Genomic DNA, 10,645 nt, shown 5'->3' on the forward strand with positions numbered 1-10,645 from the left:
ACGGAGGGGTGTGAGCGGGGGAGAGGTAGAGTGAGGTCTGAACATAGAGGAGAGAAAAACACTTAGCTCTTTATTCCTGCTAATTGGTTTCCTGCAGATGGCTGAGACTACCCCACTGCGCATGTGCAAAATTGCGCTGGCAGCATCAATGGGATGCGGCGAAGGAGAAAGGGAGGGGAGAGAGGGGGAGAGGGACCGAAGAGGGACTATGTACAAGACTAAAGAGGATACAGATAGTCGGATAAAATAGTGAAGTAATGGAATTATCATTGTAATGTTGATATTGTAAGAAAGGGTTGGAATAATTGGAAAATAATTTTGTCATAAATTGTTCAAGTGAAATGTAGATGTATAGGGCAAATATAGTTGAGTGGTAGGTATATCGCCTATATCCCATACACCTTCATAGTCGCATGCTATGACACATTATTTGACAAGTATTTATTATTTCAATCCACACAAAACTAGACTACTGCTACATTATTAAATAACATTCAATAATACATTTTATCAGCGTTAGGCTATATCTGCCGTGCATCAGAGAAATAGGCCAACACCAGCCATATTATGACTAAAAGGAGAAACAACGAATTGTAAAATGTCTTCTATTTCTGGTCATAAATGGCTAAGGCCTACATATGTATTTATGAATCTTTCCGCTTTTTCTTACATAAGCTCTCTCTCTCTCTGTCCTTCCGTCTATTGTCATGATAATTTAATTGTGGATTTCACAATCTGTCGGTCTCTCGAGGCTCAACAGACTTTCATACAATAACCCTGCGTCTTCACGACAATATTCCATAAACCAACCGTGATTGTATAATTAAAATCTTAATTTTTTTCACCCTTAAAAACATAAACAAATAATTGTTTAACAGAATCTGAATAATTGTTATGATAGGCTTATTATAATTGTTCATAATAATCCAGGCTAATATAATATAGGCTAATATATTATAATACAGCCGAATACAATTAATGTAATATATAATAATTTCAGAAATATTATTTTTATAAATCACATGCTGTAATTACATATCTGATAGAATATGCAATTACAATACAGAATTCATGAACATTTTAATTTGTTCTGATTTGTAATGGTTATATTTTAGAGAAATGCGTATTATCTGTGTAAATAATAGGCCTATGCTGGGACTTTTTCACTTCCAGTGCATCTTCCTAAAACCCTGTATATCGTGCATTAAACATAGAGATGGTTATTGTGAAATAATGCATTACAATATTAAAGTAAGCTTACTTACTATGTGAAACGATGATACGAGAAACATCTGCATAGAAAATTCTCTAGAAAATTACACCACCTTTGCTTCTATTTTCGATATGCACTCAAGTTTAATATAATTTTATATTTTTTATTATTTTATTTTTTAAATATAACACAAAGAAAATACTTTTTTTGCTTGCTTCTTAACCAGGTCTCAGGTTGTTATATTATATTCATTCCACACATAATGTATTATTCAACATCATGACCTCTTGTGTGTGTGTGTGTGTGTGTGTGTGTGTGTGTGTGTGTGTGTGTGTGTGTGTGTGTGTGGGGGGGGGGGGGGGGGGGGGGGGGGGGGGGGGGGGGGGGGGGGGGGGTGTATTTCAAGACGCTTTGCTATGAATGTTCTATTTTTCATTTTTCATTAAACGAAAAGTAGGCTATAACTTACTCATTGCAAACCAATTTAAAATCTTCAATAAAAACTGCTGTAGCCTAACCTTCTGACACAGAATTTAAAGGCATGTTGTACTGGGATTAAAATATTGAAATTGTCCTCTGCACCACTGTTGTTGCTTATATCCGGTGAAAGGCTATAAGGCAATATGACCTATAGCATTTCCAGAATTAACCTAAAATATATTCATAATTAAATACTTTTTATTGACCTATTATCACATGTATTAGTTGATGTTGTTGCTGTTGCTGTTGTTGATATAAATTCAATATGCTGAATAAATCTGATTATTTTGCATAGCAGAAAGTGGATCCCAAATATGCTGGAACGGTTTATGAGTTCGCCATTTTAAATACTCGTAACAATAGGTTACTTATTTTCTTTCTCTCCATCTGAAAATGTGTTGTTTATTTACGTTTATATTGGTCAACTTTTGAATGTAAATGATGGTGTATTTCTGTAGGCCTACACTATATTATGATCAACATTTGATGACACTCTTCTGCACAGAGATCATGTATGTGAACGCATTCCTATCTTATTAAAGTCTACTGTTACATTATTAAAACATAAATTCATCAAATTTAGATCATATTTATAATAATATATTATACAGAGGAATTCAAAATCAAAATAAAACAGAATGTACCATTGTGTTTTTCTACGATTTTATGTCAGGCGCAGCGCGTGGAGAGATTTCTCAGGGGAATATGCGTGTGTCTTTAATCCTTTGACTGAGTCAAAATCAGCCATTATATATTCACACAGAGACAATCTAGTGGACGGTCAGAAGCTAAACACACGTGTGCAGTCTCGATCAATAAAACAACCATCAGTGCAACCAACCCAACATTATACACACACTCCTGGCCTGGTGCCAGTCCCCCCTCCCTTTGCCCCCAGGCAAGATTTACCCTGTTCCTGCTAATGGGCCAGTAACCACTGGTACACTCCCTGCCCGTCCTGCCCCATGGGCATAACAAGACCCCCAGCACCCCCAGTCTCTTCCCATGAACCCAAACCTCCAACCCCCACCTTCCCCAGACCCTATATAACATGTCTTTGGGTACAGCAGGGGGAGGAGGGGGGGAATAAATTGGGAAGGGAGACTCATCCAACACTCTTCTCTCCAACCCATGGTATCCAATGGTATCCTACCTAAATGAGCCATTGCTATGGTAACATCCTGTCTGGTTGACCTGGCAACCCCACTCAGGTCCAGCAAAAATGGTGCACAGTGAGAGAGAGACAGACAGACAGGCAGAGAGAGAGAAAGTGAGAAGGAAAGAAAGAGAGAAATTGAAAAAGAGCAATGTAGTGAGAGGGCAAGTAAAAAGGTAGTTGGTAGTAAGATTTGCAGATTGAGGAGCGTGGGTAACATACCTCACCATTCACTAAACAACAGTGCTCTCTGGTGGAGAGAAACTGTTACAGGGAGCTGCACAGACAAAACATTATCTGATGGTCATGTGGATAATATAGACCCTCCCTGTAGGCTAAAGTATCTAAATGTATCAGCAAAGATATTTCCTTCCTCATCTGATGTTCAACTGCTGGATCACAGTAGAGGCTCTGTTTGTTTTTACTCCACACTGGGTCACTTGTTAATCCACCTTTAATCCATTTTGTTCCAGGTTTTAAAACAGGCTGTTCCACAAGGTTGCACATGCATCTATCATAAATGTCTTCCTGTTTGAGAGGGGAAAGGCAGAGCATCAACCTACCAGGCAACTGTAGTTAATCTAGCTATCAAGTTCCCATATAATGTTCCTGCCCTGGCTTACCCACCTTTCCTTCCTCCCTTCTCTCCTTTGAGAAACCAACACAAAGAAGCTACAGCCCACAGAAACATTCTCATACTGAAGAACCCATCTCAGTGAGAGAAAAAACATGGTAAGCATTATAGCCTGTTTCTTGCTACAAGAAAACAGAAAGTTATTGAAGGAGAAGAATAGAGCAGTTGGGGGAAAGGCGAGACTAAAGGAATAGTCTACTTGAACTGTTTGTCCTGCTTGACAACTGTAACCAGATACATTTATTAAACAAGGCAATATTTACAGAAAGGACCACCTCATTCATTTAAATGCCACTAATCTTGGTCACTGCATCAACGTGGAAAAGTCATTGGATTTGAAAAAAAGTAATCAACATAAGGGCATTTCATATTTTTTCACCTAACTCTCTCTCTCTCTCTGTGTGGGTGTGCCTGTTCACAGGGCTGATCTAGGTCAGAGGACAGTATTTGTCTGCTCCTGAGAAGGGAGTAACAACGGGAGACGAGGGGAATACTTTCTTAATAAAGATTGTCTCTCTTGAGATAGAGGAGAGACCAGTGTCTCGAGTACCCGGCTGTGTGTCAATGAAGAGTGACATGTCAATGGATCCTTATAACTTCAGTAAAGAAGAACCCTTGTCCAGTGAATAGGGGTAATAATACAGATATCTGAGTACTCCTCAACAACAATTTACTATTTCTTCCTCGGTCAGGCTAAAGATGATCTCCTTGGTTTTTGGCATGGTCCATCAGGAGCAATCAGTGTCTCATGTAGCCAGTTGTTTGTCTATGAAGTGTGAACGGTCTATGGGACCACCAATCAACTTTCCCAGTGAACAGGGGTAATAACACTTGTTGTTTTAACACCACACATAAATTTGAACTACTCCTCACTATTTCTTCCTTAGCCAGACTAAAGATCATTTCAGGAGAAACTAGTGTCTCCTGTAACCAGCTCATTTTTTTTGGTCTTCCGTCTTATTTTGGTGCGGTCTGGACCGGCCTTTATTTCAACGTCCATGGAAATGGACCAATTCTGAACCAATCATAGGCATTCATAGACATCCAGTCCAGACAGGCCAAATATAGATGTTCAAACATAGCCCAAACTTAGACATCTGTAATTGGTCCGGACCGGACCAAATCTGAACCAATTCCATCTGACATTTTAGTCATTTAGCAGACGGTCTTATCCAGAGCGACTTACCTTTTGGCTACTGGCCCAACCTCCTAACTACTAGGCTACCACCCAGCCAACAATCATAGACATCTATGTTTCACAAATTTGGACAGCACAGTGCATAGAGTACAGTAGAGCATAGCAAAGTACAGTACATTACAGTACACAGTACACTAAAGAAAAGTGGAGGACAATACAGTAGAGCACACTAGAGTACAGTAAAGTAAAGACAAGTTAAGTAGAGTGTACTGTATTCTACCTTAGTTTACTCTAATGTACTCAACTCTACTGAACTAAACTGTACTGTACTCTACTGGATTAAACTGTACTGTACTCTACTGTGCTCTATTGAATAAAACTCTACTGTACTGTACTCTCCTAAATTAAACTATATTTTACTGTAGTGTATTTAAATTAAAAACACCTTTTTATTGAACCTTTATTTAACTAGGCAAGTTAGTTAAGAACAAATTCTTATTTACAATGACGGCCTACCCCGGCTAAACACGGACGACGCTGGGCCAATTGTGCGCCGCCCTATGGGATTCCCAGTCACCGACGGGTTGTGATACAGCCTGGAATAGAACCAGGGTATGTAGTGACGCCTCTTGCAGTGAGATGCAGTGCCTTAGACCGCTGCTCCACTCGGGCGCCGAAGTGCAGTGTACTCTACTAAATTAAACTCTACTGTACTCTACTGAATTAAACTATACTGTACTGTACTCTACTGTACTTTACTGTACTCTACTGAATAAAACTCTGTTCTGTCCCATACCATACTGTACTGTACTCTGTTCTACTGTGCTCTACTGTACAGAACTCTGCCGTACTGTACTGTGATGTTCAAACTTGTGAAATTTTGCTTAGACGTCAGTGTTGGGGATTAGTGAACTACATGTAATTCAAATAGTCATGTAATTACAATTTGCCATAGCTTGGTGGTGGTGGAACTACACTGAACAAAAATATAAATGCAACATGTAAAGTGCTGGTCCCATGTTTCATGAGCTGAAATGAAATATACAAATTAAAAACCAAACGCACATTGTCTCAAAAATGTTGTATACAAATTTGTTTACATCCCTGTTAGTGAGCATTTTATCCGTTGGCAAGATAATCAATCAAATTTCAGTCAAATGTATTTATAAAGCCCTTCTTACAGCTGATGTCATAAAGTGCTGTACAGAAACCGAGCCTAAAACCCCAAACAGCAAGCAATGTAGGTGTAGAAGCACGGTGGCTAGGAGAAACTCCTTAGAAAGGCCAGAACCTAGGAAGAAACCTAGAGAGGAACCAGGCAATGAGGGGTGGCCAGTCCTCTTCTGGCTGTGCCGGGTGGGGATTATAACAGAACGTGGTCAAGATGTTCAAATGTTCATAGATGACCAGCAGGGTCAAATAATAATAATCACAGTTGTTGTAGAGGGTGCAACAGGTCAGCACCTCAGAAGTAAATGTCAGTTGGCTTTTCATAGCCGATCATTCAGAGTATCTCTACTGCTCCTGTTGTCTCTAGAGAGTTGAAAACAGCAGGTCTGGGACAGGTAGCACGTCCGGTGAACAGGTCAGGGTTCCATAGCCGCAGGCAGAACAGCTGAAACTGGAGCAGTAGCACAGCCAGGTGGACTGGGGACAGCAAGGTGTCATCAGACCAGGTAGTCCAGAGGAATGGTCCTAGGGCTCAGGTCCTCTGGGAGAGAGAGAGAGAGAGAGAGAGAGAGAGAGAGAGAGAGAGAGAGAGGAGAGAGAGAGAGAAAGGAGAATTAGAGAGAGGACCTACTTAAATTCACACAGGACACCGGATAAGACAGGAGAAAAACTCCAGATATAACAGACTGACCCTAGGCTGAGACAAGAGGGGTCGGGAGACACTGTGGCCCCGTCCAACGATACCACCGGACAGGGCCAAACAGGCAGAATATAACCCCATCCACTTTGCCAAAGCACAGCCCCCACACCACTAGAGGGATATCTTCAACCACCAACATACCATCCTGAGACAGCCACAAAGATCTCCGCCACGGCACAACCCAAGGGGGGTCACCAACCCGGACAGGAAGATCATGTCAGTGACTCAACCCACTCAAGTGACGCACCCCTCCTAGGGATGGCATGGAATAGCACCAGTAAGCCAGTGACTCAGCCCCTGTAATAGGGTTAGAGGCAGAGAATCTCAGTGGAGAGAGGGGAACTGGCCAGGTAGAGACAGCAAGGGCAGTTCGTTGATCCAGTGCCTTTCCGTTCACCTTCACACTCCTGGGCCAGACTACACTCAATCATTGGACCTACTGAAGAGATGAGACTTCAATAAAGACTTAAAGGTCGAGACCGAGTCTGCATCTTTCACATGGGCAGACCATTCCATAAAAATGGAGCTCTATAGGAGAAAGTCCTGCCTCCAGCTGTTTGCTTAGAAATTCTAGGGACAGTAAGGAGGCCATCTTGTGACCGTAGCGTACGTGTAGTAGGTATGTACGGCAGGACCAAATCAGAAAGATTGGTAGGAGCAAGCCCATGTAATGCTTTGTAGATTAGCAGTAAAACCTTGAAATCAGCCCTTGCCTTAACAGGAAGCCAGTGTGGAGAGGCTAGCACTGGAGTAATATGATCAAATTTTGGGGATCTAGCCAAGATTCTAGCAGTCGTGTTTAGCACTAACTGAAGTTTATTTAGTGCTTTATCTGGGTAGCCGGAAAGTAGAGCATTGCAGTAGTCGAACCTAGACGTGACAAAAGTATGGATTCATTTTTCTGCATCATTTTTGGACAGAAAGTTTCTGATTTTTGCAATGTTACGTAGATGGAAAAAAATCTGTCCTTGAAACAGTCTTGATATGTTTGTCAAAAGAGAGATCAGGGTCCTGAGTAATGCCAAAGTCCTTCATAGTTTTATTGAGAAGACTGTACAACCATCAAGATTAATTGTCAGATTCAACAGAAGATATCTTTGTTTCTTGGGACCTAGAACAAGCACCTCTGTTTTGTCCGAGTTTAAAAGTAGAACATTTGCCACCATCCACTTCCTTATGTCTGAAACACAGGCTTCCAGGGAGGGAATTTTGGGGCTTCGCCACGTTTCATCGAAATGTACAGCTGTGTGTCATCCGCATAGCAGTGAAAGTTAACATTATGTTTCCGAATGACATCACCAAGAGGTAAAATATATAGTGAAAACAATAGTGGTCCTAAAACGGAGCCTTGATGAACACTGAAATATACAGTTTATTTGTCAACAGGACAAACCATCCACAGAGACAAACTGATATCTTTCCGACAGATAAAATCTTAACCAGGCCAGAACATGTAGACCAATTTCTCCAAAAGAATGTGGTGATCGATGGTATCAAAAGCAGCACTAAGGTCTAGGAGCATGAGGACAGATGCAGAGCCTCGGTCTGACGCCATTAAAAGGTAATTTACCACCTTCACACGTGCAGTCTCAGTGCTATGATGGGGTCTAAAACCAGACTGAAGCATTTCGTATACATTGTTTGTCTTTAGGAAGTCAATGAGTTGCTGCGCAACAGCTTTTTCTATATATAATTGAGAGGAATGGGAGATTCGATATAGGCCGATAATTTTCTGGCTCAAGGTTTGGCTGTTTCAAGAGAGGCTTTATTACTGCCACTTTTAGTGAGTTTGGTACTTATCCGGTGGATTGAGAGCCGTTTATTATGTTCAACATAGGAGGGCCAAGCACAGGAAGCAGCTCTTTCAGTAGTTTAGTTGAAATAGGGTCCAGTATGCAGCTTGAAGTTTTAGAGGCAATGATTATTTTCATCAATGTGTCAAGAGATAAAGTACAAAAAAACTTGAGTGTCTCCCTTGATCCTAGGTGTCACGAACTTCAAAATGAGCGGACGCAGGAGCAGCGTGAATGAAGTTCCACATCTTTATTTTGGTGAAACTTTACAGAAAAAACAATAAACCAATAATGAAACGTGAAGAAGTGGTGCACAAACACAAAACAATATCCCACAAAGCAGGTGGGAGATAGGGCTTCCTAAATATGAACCCCAATTTGAGGCAACGATTACCAGCTGCCTCTAATTGGGAACCATACAAAACCACCAACATAGAAATACACATTCTAGAACACCCCCCTAGTCACACCCTGACCTAAACCACTATAGAGAATCCAAGGGCTCTCTATGCCCCTGCCCCGACCACGGATCCGGCCATGGAGCTGTGTTGGACACCGCGCCCGGACTGGGCACTGGCACCGAGGAAGGCTCCGGCCATGGAGCTGGGCTGGACGCCGTGCCTGGACTGGACACCGGCGCAGCGGAAGGCTCCGGCCATGGAGCTGGGTTGAACGACGTGTCTGGACTGGGCATCGGCGCAGAGGAAGACTCCTGCAATGGAGCGGGACTGAACACCGTGCCTGGACGGGGCACTGGCGCAGAGGTAGGCTCTTGCCTTGGAGCGGGACTGGACACCGTGCCTGGATGGGGCACCGGTGCAGAGGAAGGCTCCTGCCATGGAGCGGGACTGGACGCCTTGCCTGGACTGGGCACCGGCGCAGAGGAAGGCTCCTGCCAGGGAGCAGGACTGGACGCCTTGCCTGGACTGGGAACCGGCGCAGAGGAAGGCTCCTGCCAGGAAGCGGGACTGGACACCGTGCCTGGACTGGCCACCGGCACAGAGGAAGGCTCCTGCCCTGGAGCAGGACTGGACGCCTTGCCTGGAAGCTCCGGAGGTTCCAAACCGTGGACCGTAGCTGGAAGTTCCGGACCGTGGACCTTCGCAGGAGGTTCCGGACTGGGAACCGTCGCCGGAAGCTCCGGACCGGGAACCGTCACCAGAAGCTCTGGACTGTGAATGCACACTGGAGGCCTAGTGTGTGGAGCCGGTACAGGTAGCACCAGACAGCTAACCGGATCCTCTGGTCGAATGTTGAGCAGAACACACTTGCACAACATCTCTCTCCTCTCACTCTCTCCTAACTTCTCCATCGCCTCCCGAACGGTTTCTTGCTCTTTAGGGCGAATGCATGGAACCGGCACATGACGTACCGGGCTGGGGAGGTGCACTGGAGATCTTATGGGTGCCAAATATGTCTCAAGTTTTGAGGGAGAGTGCAATTGGCGTGCTGACCGCAGGAATGTCCACCAGAGCTGTTGCCAGATAATTTTATGTTAATTCCTCTACCATCAGCCGCCTCCAATGGTGTTTTAGAGAATTTGGCAGTACGTCCAACCGGCCTCATAACCGCAGACCACGTGTAACCACGCCAGCCCAGGACCTCCATATCCAGCTTCTTCACCTGCGGGATCGTCTGAAACCAGCCACCCGGAGAGCTGAAGAAACTGTGGGTCTACACAACTGAAGAATTTCTGCACAAACTGTCAGAGACCGTCTCAGGGAAGCTCATATGTGTGCTCTTCGTCCTCACCAGGGTCTTACCTGACTGCAGTTCGGCATCATAACGACTTCAGTGGGCAAATGCTCACTTTCGATGGCCACTGGCAAGATGGAGAAGTGTGCTCTTAACGGATTAATCCCAGTTTCAACTTTATAGCAGGCAGATGGCGGGGGGGGGTTATGGTATGGGCAGGCGCAAGCTACAGACAACGAACACAATTGCATTTTATCGATGGCATAAAGAATGCACAGAGATACTGTGAGGAAATCCTGAGGCCCATCATTGTGCCATTCATCCGCCGCCGTCACCTCATATTTCAGTATGATAATGCACAGCCCCATATCGCAAGGATCTGTAAACAATTCCTAGAAGTTGAAAATGTCCCAGTTCTTCCATTGCCTGCATACTCACCAGACATGTCACCCATTGCTTGGGATGCTCTGGATCGTCGTGTATGATAGTGTGTTCCAGTTCCTGCCAATATCCAGCAACTTCCCACAGCCATTGAAGAGGAATGGGACAACATTCCACGGGCCTCAATCAACAGCCTGATCAACTCTATGTGAAAGAGATGTGTCTTGTTGCGTGAGGCAAATGGTGGTCATACCAGATACTGACTGGTTTTCTGATCCACGCACC

Source organism: Oncorhynchus clarkii, chromosome 2 (assembly GCF_045791955.1).
Source record: "Oncorhynchus clarkii lewisi isolate Uvic-CL-2024 chromosome 2, UVic_Ocla_1.0, whole genome shotgun sequence".
NCBI lineage: Eukaryota > Metazoa > Chordata > Actinopteri > Salmoniformes > Salmonidae > Oncorhynchus > Oncorhynchus clarkii.